This window comes from Chlorocebus sabaeus, chromosome 10 (assembly GCF_047675955.1).
Source record: "Chlorocebus sabaeus isolate Y175 chromosome 10, mChlSab1.0.hap1, whole genome shotgun sequence".
Lineage (NCBI taxonomy): Eukaryota > Metazoa > Chordata > Mammalia > Primates > Cercopithecidae > Chlorocebus > Chlorocebus sabaeus.
The window spans coordinates 41,104,674-41,118,823 of NC_132913.1; the positions used below are offsets into that span (position 1 = coordinate 41,104,674).

The 14,150-nt window shown below is 38.8% G+C and overlaps 1 protein-coding gene across 5 annotated transcripts in view; it reads left to right on the forward strand.

The window, feature by feature from the left end:
* Positions 1 to 337: 337 nt before the first annotated feature.
* Positions 338 to 14,150, forward strand: part of GALNT13 (polypeptide N-acetylgalactosaminyltransferase 13) — a 590,104-nt gene continuing 576,291 nt past the window's right edge. For 3 of the 5 annotated variants that reach the window (XM_007964986.3, XM_007964988.3, XM_073019696.1), the window contains exon 1: positions 338 to 735. The gene's annotated coding sequence lies outside the window, so the exon portion shown is untranslated. The remainder of the gene's footprint in view (positions 736 to 14,150) is intronic. The other 2 variants (XM_073019693.1, XM_073019694.1) reach the window with 1 other exon arrangement.

The window sequence follows — 14,150 nt, forward strand, 5'->3', positions numbered from 1 at the left end:
TGTGGGGCCCCAAGGCGGCCAGGGGTCGGCAGGCGCCCTCCGGAGAGAGGAGTTGACCCCACGGTTGCTCTTGGGGGCCGTGCCTGCCAAGTATCGCGGGACTTGTGCACATCGCAGAAGCGCCAGCTCCAGGAGCAGCTGGAGCGCGCTCGGTGCGCACCGCCCCAGCCCGGGGAGGAGCGGGAGCAGGGAGGGAGGAGGCTGGGGGTGCTGGTTACGTAAATGATACTAGCCCAGTGAGAGGCCTCCAGGCTGGGGCTACGAGAGGGGGAGGGACCACGCGAGGAGGAGGGACCGGGAGGCGGCGGGCTGGGGTGGGAGGGGGGCGGGGGCCGGGGCGAAGTGACCAGGCGGCAGCGGCGGCGGCGGCTCTGCTGAGGTGACAACGTGCTAGCAGCCCTTGCTCGCTCTCGGCGCCTCCTCGGCCTCGGCGTCCGCTCTGGCCGCGCTCGAGGAGCCTTTCAGCCCGCCGCTGCGCTATGAGGGCCCCTCTCTGGGGCTGGCAGAGGCCGGAGCCGGTTCCCTCTGCTCACGGGGAAGTGTGAAGAGAGAGGCGCGAGCGGGAGCCGGGACTGAGCGCGGCGCTCGCGGGCCGGCGCGGGTTCCAGGTGAGCGCGGGCTTGGCGAGACCCGCACTCGGCGCGGCCGGCCGGCGCCTGCTGGGCTTGATCGGAGGCTGAATCCCGTGCGTGGACCGCCGTTCCCTCTTCGCGGGATCGTTGGCCACGATAGCAGGTCTCCGTCTCTTTCTCGCTTCCTCTCTTTTCCTCTTGATTGTCTGGGAGGAGCTCCCTCTGGGCTGCCGGAGTCCCGGGGCTAGATACCGCAAAGTCCAGGCGTCGAGTGCCAGGGCGCGGAGCCGAGCGCCCCGGGCCGGTCCCAGGGCAAAGGCAGGGGCGCGGGCGGACTTGGCGAGGCGGCCTCCCGGGAGCTCCGAGTGCGCTCGCCCTCGGCTGCAGGTGTTGCGGGAGGACCTCGTGGCGCGGAACTTTCTGCCGCCGCCCACCTTCTGCTCTGCTTTTCCGGCTACCCCACTGAATTGGGGGGGCTCTGGCCTCTTCTGCGTTCTGGTGACGCTCCGCGGCGGCTGTGACTCGGCCTCCAAGCCCAGGCAACTTTCTCGCACCAGCTACAGGCAGCCCCGGCTGCGTTTTGGGCGTTTCTCCTCGACCCGGCACCAGGCGCTCCCTGGGTCTTGGGTGTCTTCCTCGACGGTTGCCTTCCTATCCTGCCCCCTTTGCCTCGCTTTTTCAGAGTCCTCCTGCCTCTCATTCTCACCATGTGTGTCTCTGCCTCTGTTTCTCTTTCTGAGCCTTGGTCCCCTCAGTCCACACTCTCCGGCCATGTATCTGGATTTTTTTTTTTTCCCCTCTTATTCTATATTTCCCCCTTTCTTGGGATGTTTGTGTCCCTGTTAATCTGTCTTTCCGCTTGTCTCTCCGTCTTGCAGCATTTGTTCTCTTTCTGTGTGTGCTTCTCGCAGCTTATCTCTGTCTCCCTCTGTCATCTCCCTGCCCCGTCTTCCCGAGCACAAGCCCCTTGATCCTGAAGCGTCTTGGTTAGGGGAGCAAGCCCTGGCCTATCTAATGGGCATCTCCAGGTGCAGAGACTTTCCTGTTTGGGGTCAGCGGGGACGCGGAGGAGACGGCCTGACCTTGTCTGGGCTATTGTGGACCTGAATGAGGGGCGCAAGGCGTAGAGTGGAGGGTGCCGCGGTAGGCTCCCCTCGCCGGGTCTGAGGGCGCTGCGCTGCCGCGAACGTGAGCGCACTGAGGCTGCTACTCTGGACAGCGAAAGCTGCGCAAGCCCCGCCCGCATACCCGATTCTTGGACTGTGGTTAGTTGAATTTCCAGGAGCAGAGTCTACCTCCCCAACCTTTATAGCCAGCTGCAGGAGAACGGACAGTGGACAGGCAAACATAGATGCTTGAAAGGGTGGGAGCTTTCTTCAGGCAAAGATGTTGCTAGCAGAGGAGAGGAGCTTTTGGGGACTGAGGTATGCCTACCTTAAACTACTATGTGTTCAGTGCTTAGGAAAGCGGTTTCCTTGGAGAGATCGTGGTCAGCCTTCCCTGAAACAGCATAACAACATAGAGGTTTTATTCGCAAGGCTAAAGGAACTTGGCTGCCAAAGCCCCCTTAAAATTTCTGGTTTCCTTGAGTATTTTCAGCTTTATGTGAAAGCTGCCTTTCCTCAGTCTCAGTCAGTCTCTCTCTCTCTCTCTCTCTCTCTCTCTCTCTCTCTCTCTCTCTCTCTCTCTCTCTTTCTGTGTCTCTCTTTCGCTGTCTCCCTGTCTCTCTCTCTGTCTCATTCGCGTTCATGCCCTCTAGTGTTAAAGAAACCTGCTGGTTCAAGAATACTGAAAAGTAAGGTCAACCTATTGGTTATTTACTTTTGGACCTCTCACCTTCCGGGATCATTCTCCTTGTATTACCCACATCCTTTCCTTTTCTTCAATGAATGACTTTTGCATTACATTACTAATCTTTCTTTCCCCCGCACCCCCCTCCCGCGATCTCTATGTTTTTTTTCCCCCGTCTCCTGCAGAGTAAGAACCTTCATATTGAAACTCTGTTCGTTTGATTTAGGAATTGGATAGATTTGGAGAATTTGCATAGCCTAAGGCAGACTTTGAACATTAAAAAGGTGCATTTCTCTGCACTGTTTGCTACAAACCAGGATGTCATGTCTTTCCTTTAGCCACTATCCACCTTCAATTCCATGGAGAATTTTCCTGGCTGCTCCTGCTAGTTTAAATAAATGCTTTTATTTCACCATTTCTGTGATGCTTATCCCATTCCAGGGCTTAAGCTACTTGCTTAAGTAGCGGCACTATATCTCAGATCCGCTTTGGAGAGGAAGAATAGAAAGCTTTTCCAAAGGAATTATAGGGTGCTGTTGGTATAGATTAATTGTAGTTCAGAAAGTCCCAAGTGGGAATGTGAGAATGGAGGCTGTCTCAGATATGTAGTCCCTAGGACAGTGTGGGGAAACTAGTAAGTGCTTAATAAAAACTTGTTGGTTGATTGATTAGCATGCAGTGAATCATAGGCTTCCAAGTTACCAGCTGTGTTAAGGAGCCGACAGTTGAATTCCACATTCCTACTCCTTTTTTGGGAGGTTTCATTTAGATTTTTTATGAATGGTAATTGAGAACTAGTAGAAGGGATATTGAAACAGGAGTCTTCTGTTTCTTTGTAGTTCATGTTATTGCTTGAATTTGCCCCATTTTGCAAGTTTACAACTTGGCTGGTGTTCTTTAACACAGTCATCGCAGAATTGAAGAAATGAGTTTAGAGACCCTGAAATGTGGCATCTCTCAACCTCCTTACCTGAAAGTAAATTGGGACATGACATCATTTTTGGGTGAATACTTTCATGTGGTTTCTAACAAGTGAAAAGTTCTCTCTTTTAATATGAAGAACAGATATATCAGCTTAAAATACTTGGGGGCTATATTGATCTGTAAGCTGGATCACTTACCCTAAATAGTTTATGGATTCCCCTACTGCTTCATATATATATATATGAGATGTGTGATACTGCACGAATATGAGAATTTCCTAAAGTACCTGGAAACATAATGCCTCCTAATTCAAAGTAATAATAGGAATTCATGGGCAGCAATACTACTTTTTTGATGATATGCTAGTCACCTCTTAAAATAGTTGGTAATTTACCATGAGTATACTGCTGGAGCATGTTCAAAGCAATTTTCCTTTAAAAATATTATTTACAAATCACCTGATACTCTACCCAATTTTTATATTTAAAAATAGTAAAGACGTAGTGAAGGTGGAAAATCTGATACTGTTTGAGATACCTTCTATTTGTTTTACAGGTTTAACTTAATGCGTTTAACTTTTTAACTTAATGGGCAGTCATTTCAGCTTGAACGGTTATGTCAGAGTGAAATATGTTTTTATCATGCCAACTTGGTTTCTAGAAATAGTAGTTGTAACAGGAACATTTTCATGTAGTAGAGCTAGAGCTTGTACAGCTTATAAAACCTTCGGGATTTTAGGAAAGGGGTGAGATAAGAAGTAACAAATGGGTATTTTTATTCTTTCTGAATGGGCAGATGAAGAGAATCCTGGTGTTTGTGATTAATAAGAACAGTCGAGAAAATGATTGGGAATGAAGTATTAATAGAATTGTGTTACTGTGTAAAATAAATTATGATGCTATATATCTCTGTTAGGTGTTCATTGTCCTTTTAAAAATGGACACTTCATATAGTTATGACCTTTAACTAATTTGCCTTATTAGACATGATATTCTCAAGAGAAACCTCTTGCAACAAACAACACATACTTGACAGCGACTCTTAGTACATCACCTTCTTGTATTTGTGTCCCTGTCGGTAGGAACATGTAGACATCTTAAATCTAATGGGATCTAACAGGATCACTGCTTTGAAGTCTGAATGACCATATGCCTAATTATCAAAGGATTTAAACTGGGCTTTGGTTCTAAACCCTTCTGTCTGCTCTTGTCATCAAAATAAACACATGTGAAACATCAAATCAAGACCTACATGTATATACTCATATTTATTTTGACAACCTATTTAATGACATTTCTAACAGCACCCGCCCCCCCCCCCACACACACACACATACACAGTGGCTAAGCATATGTTTGGAAACATAAATCACGTTTAAAGATCTGGCACTGTCTGCTTTGATAAACCATTTATTATTTTATCAGATTAGACTTCTGTTTACAATTTCTATCTGAAGGCACATTGTTGAAGGACTTCTGCCTTTCAAATATATGCATACCTGTGTTTGAAAAGTCTGGTTTTTCATTGTGAAATTTAGCTTTTCAAGGAAATGTATGAAAATGAATACATTTAATTCAGTAATAGTCATCTCTCTGAGGCATTATAAACAATTATCTCTAGTCTTTAGGAGGAGCAGTATAAACCGAACAGACTTTAATCACTTGATATTTGTTTCTTCTTAATTTCATATTTAGACCTGGTCTGTGTTTTCAGTGTAGTATATCTATTATAATACATTTAATTGGTCTTAGCTTGATTACCAAGAAATGATTACAGGTGGCTAAAGACATCTGTGTGATTCTGATTACTGTGTGCTCTCATGTCCCTAAATTCATTTTTAGCTATGAGCTTTTCAAGCTGTTTTTAGTATGTCTTTAGACTTATACATTTAAATGAAATTCTTAATTTTTAAAAGTTGTCACTACAGAGATTGATGGGATCTAAAAATTAAATTGTAAGTTAAAGTTGGGAGACATGCTTTTCCTTTAAGGGCTCAACTTCATTCAATGTCCATGTAATTAGAGTTCTCATGAACTGTCAGGCTCTCTCTTAATGTCTACACTACCATAATTACCTACCCTTCAGAAATGAACTCAAATACAATTCAAAATATCAGTTATTAAAAATTGTTCCAGGTTAATGGTTAATCCTCTCGAGATAGTTTGAGAGGGATGTAGGGAGAAGAATGACTATTGTTATCAGAGATATGAATATATTTGTTATCGTCTTGTAGACTATGTTAGAAAATTAAATACAATGTCCATAATAAATACTTAGATTTCTTTCATATTTTTTAAAGATGTGGTCATTGTTAAGATAGATGGGGGCTGTCCAAGATATATCATGTTAAGATTTTAACATGAAGAGAAATTAATTGGGACTCTGTTTCATATATTCTGCTACACTGAATTGTCACTTAAATCTTATTTAAGCTCTTATACAACATTTTTGGGAGAGTGTGATTAATCTGCTTGTTGACACTTTGGTGAACATAATGCATGTGGAGAGTAGCCACTGTAAACAGAAAGAAGAATTCAAAAGCATAGCACAATCAAAAATCTTCGAAATAACATCTCAAAGATAGTAGTACATGTCAACTTAGTGTCTTGTCTTATATTAATTGCCTTGATATTACAAGCAAAGCACCTCTTTTTGGTTAATAAAGAGGATTTTGGCATATGAGGAGGATTATGTAGCTTAGAAGCATAATAACTGGCTTAATTTCCTCTTGAGATTATTATTATTATATAATTAGTTTCAGATAGAGAGGGTGAGATTTATATGACTATCAAGACCCCAATGAAATACAACCATTAGTTTAAAGAAAGAAAAATGGAATGAAATATATGTAAAGGTATATCCATTCCAATTTATTTATGAAGAAGTTAAGATGGTGTATTGGGTTGTAAAATGGTAAAGTGGCTAAAATTTATTGGCTGTTTACTTTGTACTTGTACTGTGGTAAGTAAACATCTGGCAGGTCTTAACATGTTTTATCTTTGTAACAACAATATGAGTAATAGTATGTTACTGTTCCCATTGTATAAATGAGGCCTTACCTTCTCAGAATCACATAGCTCATATGTGTGAGAGTCAAGGATGACACTAGTTTATTCTGCCTTGAAGCCAATAATCTAATAGTTCTCAGTGTAACATTTTCACTGACTAATAATTTAAAAAAATCAAATGGTAAACTTTATGTGATTATTTTCTTTTGTACAGTAAGAATGATTTAAAAAGTCTACTTCTATCATCACAATTGTATAAGAGTGGACATTTTAACACCAAATAACATGGAAGAACTGAATCTCAAAATAAAAGTTATTTAAAGAGGATAAATTAAGCTCCCTGTAATTTTTTCCACATTGTACTCATTTTCCTAATGGGATGACTTGTTCCTAGGGATGACTTGTTCCTTCTTGGTAGTTAACCACCGTTTACTGACACTAAGATGGTGCCACTGTGTGTCCTGGGATTGGAAATGAATATTGGGCAATGACAAAAAGAGCTTGTTAGAACTAATTTCTCCATCCTTCCTCCAAAAAACACATCCCAACCTGTAGGGATCAGTTTGCTCCATTTTTACTTTGCCTTGGCGAAAGCAAAGCAAGTTTGCTTAGTGCTTTTGTAAAACTGGCGGTTGGTTTTATATCCCAGGTTGTTTTAGTTTCTATTTGGGCCATCAAAGAGGAAAAGGATACTGGTGGAGTGTGTGAAATGTGGCTAAATTGACCTAAGACATTAATTTCATTTCTACCAAAGCAGTTTGTAAATCCAAATTACATTGAGCTTCTTTATTCATTTTAGTTACAGGTGTTCAGGTCCCACTGATACAGAGTCTCATTTAACTGGGATGGATCCACAGAATCTATCTTTATACACATTTTCCTATGTGATACTGAGGTGCAGTGACATTTCAAGCAACTAATCTGCTTGTAGTATATCACTTAACAGATTTATTTAACAAAACATGGCAATTACTATGCTCCAGAGCTGTTCTAAGTGCTTTGCAGACACTGATTCATTTAATCATAAAGACCTTCAAAAGTTGATTTTATTAGTATCCTTATTTTAGAGACAAGGAAAGTGAGGCACAGAAAGGTTAAGGAAGTTGGCCAGTGTAAGAAGATCAGTGGAAGGGCAAGGATGATGCTAATTTTGATGAAATAAATAAAACTACCTACGTGTGTGTGTTTGTGTGTGTGTGTGTATGTGTGTTTTGAGACAGAGTCTCCCTCTGTCACCCATGCTGGAGTGCAGTGGCAAAATTATAGCTCACTGCAGCCTTGAACCCCTTGGCACAGCCTCCCAAGTAACTAGGACTACAGGATTGTGCTGCCATGTCTGGATAATTATTATTTTTTATTTTTTTGGTAGAGACAGAGCCTCACTATGTTGCCCAGGCTGGTCTTAAACTCCTGGCCTCAAGTAATCCTCCTGCCTCAGCCTCCCAATGTGCTGGGATTACAGGCATGAGCCACTGATCCCAGCCGTGCTTTAAGTCACAAAACTTGAAGTAGCAGAATTGAAAATACAATGCAGATTTCTGTGTCTTTTCCCTATTTGAGTAAGTTTTGCCTTTGAAAGTGAAGGAAGAAAAGCTGATATTTCTAGAGTTGGAAATGTTTTTAAAAGTTTATATTTTAGAAGTTATGGCACCAGATGAAGAAATAAATATAATTATGAATGGGATAATAAACATGGAAAAATCAGAGTGGTTTTCCTCAGGTAGTGTCATCATTGACTTGGCCTCTAATTAGACATAGACCAAACCAGTATTAATAATCACTACTACATAGTGTTGCAGACAAGAATATTAAAAGATTTGGAAAAGAAATTTTGTTTTCCAAAACAAAATTTGTTATAGGTTGTTTGTTTCAACCCATAACAAAATAACCATATATACTTCAATACATAACTAAGATTTACATCTGTAACTATACTAAATAAGAAACATTTTATTTCCCTATAATGCTCCTCATAAGATCTTTAAATTACATTAGGAAATACTCATGTTTATGGCAGGATTGGGGAAATTCTACCTAAATTTATGGATTTTTTCTCAATAATTTTATAAGCTTTGTATAAAATGGAATATTTGTAATTTATAATCACTTGTGAAAACCGATGTATTAATCTTTAAGAAAGTACATTTTCTCCTTTTCTGTTATTTAATATTTTTGTTTAATGCACTAAAATAATCTTGTAATATGGCTTTTCTTTAGTGTTTTTTAAAATACATTTTATTTTAGACTGATGTTTGATTAAATTATGTAAAGTATTTGAATTCTAAACCCCCAATAATGAGTCATTCCACTTGTGTGGTTTAAAAAAGAGTTAAAAATCGGCATTTAGAAACAATGCAATTTCCAATTCTGTAAATGAGTTAAGGGTTTATGGGGTTACTAACTATTTTACTTTCAAGACTCAATACCATCTTTTCTCTTTTCCTTGTAGCAAATTTCACCAGGATTCCTGAGGCTTATATTTCTTTGATTCTCTTGATCATTCAGTCTCAAATAGGATTATATATCACTTGTCCTGAAAAATATTAGAAACAGTCTGTCACTGAATATGGTGCAGATTTTATTCATATGTTATAGATTTTAAGCATATCTTTTTATTTTTTTCTTAAGGTAAATACTGTGTTTATTATTTTTCAGTGTTCTTTTTCTTTGCCCCATATCTTTTTCTTTGTTCTTCTTTCCATTCTTCTTCATAGTGCTTTTCACTTTAAGTTGTCTTTCTTTTATGACTTAATAGATCTTCATATAGCCAAACTGAACTATGTATTGATGTCCTTGATTCTGGTCTGGTAAAACAAAACAAAACAAAACAATAACAAAAAAGGAAATAAAAAAAGTCTGTTCATTTCATCATTTAGTTTCTGAAAAGGTGAGTGATACTATAGCTCTTGCATCTAGGTCATTTAACAGGAGGATGGGGATGCTAAATTTGCATCTCATTACTTTTGTCTACGTTTAGATTTGTGTGTTTGGGCCCTGTGGTCAGTTGACAGGTGGCAGGCCATAGCTCCAAAGGAATGCCGTGTTATTTGAGGGGATGCCAATTTCAGTTGCCATACGATTCTCACATTACTTGGTCAGACTTTTTAAAAATAAAACAATGTATGTTTCATTAGTAATGCTAGATTACTGACTTCACGTCAAAAATCATTGTGATATTGATAGACTGTGATAAATATTTTTGACAATTTATATTCTGTGGTACCCACTGTCAGACTTATGGATAGTATTTCCCCTATTTTCATGACCTGGAGCAGACATTTTGTCAAAGATTTTTAAAATACTTTTATTGTTGTACACTAAAGTTGAGATGAATTGTAGGTAATTGGATGGCACAGCTGAATTAACACATTGAATTGCTAGTTATGAGACCCATCATTTGCTGTTGCAGACAACAATAGGCCCATTTTTGCTTCTACAATGCACAAATTCTTATTATCTGTATAAAATTATAATTCAAGTGGGATAACATAGACATCATTTCCATTCCTTTTGTAAGGAAAACTAACTTCCACAAATGTAAAATATTTACAACTATCTCAAATAATTTTGAACTTCAATTAATCTTTTTTTGCAAATGTTCATCAGTTTTCTCATTTCCCACAAGCGGAACAGAATATAAGGCATTTAGAACATGAAATCAGTAGCATCAATTTTACCCTGTGTACCTTAAGGTCTGTGCAGATGGGCAGTTCACATCTATCTCAACAGAGATCCTTATTTGAATCATTCTGAAGAACATTATTACTGTCATGATTATGGTGATAGGCAACAGTGTAATAATTTTGTTGGCTCTTGGGTTTTTTTCATTTTAGACGTTTTAAAGTATAGCTTCTTAGTTTTCAATAGATGAGTATCCATTTTAAGAGGAAGGAATAAGAACTATTTTTATCTAAACCACCTCCTGAAAACTCATTAATTCAAGCATTAAACTGAGGGATTAAAAGTTATAAAGCTGTTACAAATTGTAGAGAATAAAGCAAGGCAAAGGAAACTGCCTAGAATGTAGTGGGAGGTCAGCGGAGCTGGGGAAGTGCGTTGGTGGCTTGAAGTTGAGGAGATTCACTCTGCCCATATTAAGGCCCCAAAGGCTTCATGAGGTTCAATAATATTGAAAAAAGTAGAGAACAGAAATGAGAGTCTGGAGCTAAAACAAAATAATTTATCAAACATGTATAGATGAAATAGCCTTGTATTCACAACTCTACTTTCTGTGTAAACATCTCTATAGTAAGTTTTTCTTACTCGCTCACCTAACTATCCATTCTTAACATATACTAACTGCCAAGGGACAGCAAGGGCAACTAAGGATGGGTCTTAGAAAAACAATGCCCCCTTTATTTTGGCACTTACAGCCTTTAAGCCTGATGGGTCAGCTTTTTGCTTGCCCTAAAGCAAAGTCTTCTAGTCAACAAGACCCACTCAGGTTCACAGAGATCTGCATTTTCTATTCCTTTATATTCTTTACTTTTTTTTTTTTTTTTTCTTGAGCCAGGGTCTCTTGCCCAGGCTGGAATACAGTGGCATGATCATAGCTCACTACATGTAACCTCAAACTCCTGGGCTAAAGCAATCCTCCTGCCTCAACCTCCAAAGTAAGTAGGGCTACAGAAATGTCTCACCACACCCAGCTAACTTTTATATTTTTGTAGAAATGGGGAATCTTGCTATGCTGCCCAGGCTGGTATTCCTTCATTTCTAAATACATAAAACAGCAATCAAGGATCACAGACATTTAAGAAATAGTGTAAGAACAAAAATGTTGAATGTCTGCAACATGAAAAAAAAAAGAGACCAAGTTAAAGAAACCGATAACAACAAGATGACTTTGCAAGAAACACACAATTAGAGGACCATAAAAGAGACAAATGTTATATAATATATATATAATACACATATATATAATATATATATAATTCTTGAACAGATCCAGGAAAATATTGCATTCATAAAACAAGTGGATGATATAGAAAAGGAACACTAAATGAGCAGGAAAAACTCTTGGAAATTAAATATTTTCAGATATTTTAAGGGAAAATTTGTAATTTTAAATAGAGAAAAATCTGTCATTTCTAACAAAAATGAAACAAGATGGAAAATATGAGTCATAGTGAATCTCCATGAAGCATGACTTCCTACTAACTGAAAGTCTAGTAAGAAAGCAAAAAATACAGTTCGAGCAAGCATTAATGAATTGAGGATAATTATCAAATTTCTGAGGAAAGATGATTTACAACTCAGCATACCATACCCAGTCAAAATATCCAGTGTCAGGGTAGAATTAAGACATTTTAAGACATAAAAAGACAAAGGTTATCTTCCTTAAATATAACCTTTCTTGAAAAGTTACTTGAGGTTGAACCCCAGCAAACTATGGTTAAGAAAAAGAGAAAGACATGGCATAATAGCTATGTGAAGTAGTCGAAGAAGGTGAACAAATTGTGTTGTTTCAACCTGGTATAGGATTAGTATAAGGAAATGGAGGCTTTGGTTGGTGGGAGGATTTGGGACAAAAAGGGGAAATTATAGAATATTTAATGTTTAAGGAGTATTTAAAAAGACAAAAAATGTACAAAGAAAAAAGTAAAAATGTCAGGAAAAACAAAAGAATATGCAAAAAAGCAAAATAACCATAGGACTTTAGTTGGCTCCAAAATGAATAATATTTTTAAATTAAATATACATGGTATTTACTGACTTTCATCTTTTGATTGATTTTCAGTCAATCTTACTTAAAATGTGGAAGATAATTTTGGTGATAGAACAAAATGCAAATATTATCAAGACTGACAATATCACGATAAACATACAGGTGGTTGAGGTTAGGAATTAGATATGGGGACTGGAGAGAGTTGAAGGAAATGTTAGGGATTGGAAGAGTAGCATATAACAAAAGAGGAGTCAAGAGATAATGTCTATAGTTAATATAAGAAATAGCACTGACACAGTCCTTAAAGTTACAAAGATAACCAACACGAGGAATAACGACTACATTAGGAGGAAAGATACAGAGAAGTTCTGAATATGATGTGAAGTGACTTAGATAATGGCTAAACTACTTTGAGTCTGCTTGGTCAAAGTATGCTTTAATTTTTTTGAGAAAAAAATGCAATTATGCTTCCATGAGTGTGTACTTCCCAGATTTCCACATATTCTAGCCACTCTCTGTGGAGTCATCATGATCCATAAAGATATTGGGAGTTAAAGGTTCTATTGTAGAGCTAATAAGCAAGAACTGGTTGGGGTTGAGGGGCTTTACTATATAAAGAAATATAAATTCTTGGCACTTCTGTCACTGAACGTCATAGCAATAATTCCCTATAGTACTACATTATGGGACTGAGGGGAACATTGGATTTAGTCCTGATAAAGCCATTAATAAAAGTCTATAACATGTCATTTAAGTTATCTGAATGTCAGCTTCCTCATCTTTAAAGCAACTGGTGCTGGGCATGTAATCCCAGGACTTTGGGAGGCTGAGGCGGGTGGATCATCTGAGGTCAGGAGTTCAAGACCAGCCTGGCCAACATGGTGAAACCCTGTCTCTACTAAAAATACAAAAAATACAAAAAAATAAAAATAAATAAATAACTGAGCGTTGTGGCACACGCTTGTAGTCCCAGCTACTCGGGAGGCCGAAGGAGGAGAATCTCTTGAACCCAGGAGGTGGAGGTAACAGTGAGCCGAGATTGTGCCATTGCATTCCAGCTTGGCAACAAGAGCGAAACTTTGTCTCAAGAAAAAGAAAGTAAATAAAAATAAAGCAACTGGTATTTAAAAATACCCAGTACCACTTTGTAGTCTGTTTATTTTGTGAAGATAGGTCTATCATTTTATTGAGAATAAAGTGAATTAGAATTTTTCTAGGTATAAATCCTGAGACTGATACAGAGCTCTTACTTGCTCTGGGTCTTTATTAGAGTAAAGGTGTTCATTGCCGCCTTAACAATGGTCTTCAGTCTCTGTCCTGTGTCCTTTAAGTTTGATTCTTTACTTTGTGTCTAACCGACTTTACCAATCAAATCAGAAAAATACATCTTTAGTTTTATTAATGTGTATACACGGAACCTAAATATAATTGTTTTAATAGAACTTTTTTCATTTCTTAAGGCCTTGTTTTCCTTTGGCTTATTTATTTTTTTGCTGATGTAAAGATGTACGTTAGAAGATGATTCTTTAAAAGATTGTATCACCATTTCACCTCTGTTTTCCTAAACACTTCCAAAGCACTGAGGAATAATTTGAAACAACATTTAGTAGTGGATTCCAGATAGAGGCAGTAAATTTTACAGTTCTCTCTGTTGTTGCATTGTACCAGTTACTGTGATTACCTGATGTGCCTGCAGATTTACAGAAGAATTGGTAAATGAAGGATGGCCATTTCAACGTTCACAGATGTGAAGATACTGCCATCTTAGATCAGCAGCTGCTCTCGAAATGTTCACTCCTTAGTATCTTTGGGCTAACACTAATTTTGTAGCTGATCAGAATAGTTGCCATAAAGATACTAGCTATTCATAATTAATGTGAGCATATGGGTAGTTCCCACAAAAAATTTACTAACCTGCTGGTTGTTGCTGTGTAACATGTTCATGCTTTAGCATTCTTAAGTATGAACATGAATCAGCTAACTAAAAAATAATCATAGTTAACTTTCTATAGACAGAAATGGAGAGACAGAGAGAGAGAGAGAGAGAGAGAGAGAGAGAGAGAGAGAGAGAGAAATGAGGAAGGTTCCCAGTTTCCCCCCATAGTGTAATATATGTGATACGTATATCACAAAAAGGTATTGTGGAAAACTGAGGAAAAAAATAATTATATGGTAAAACCTAGTCTT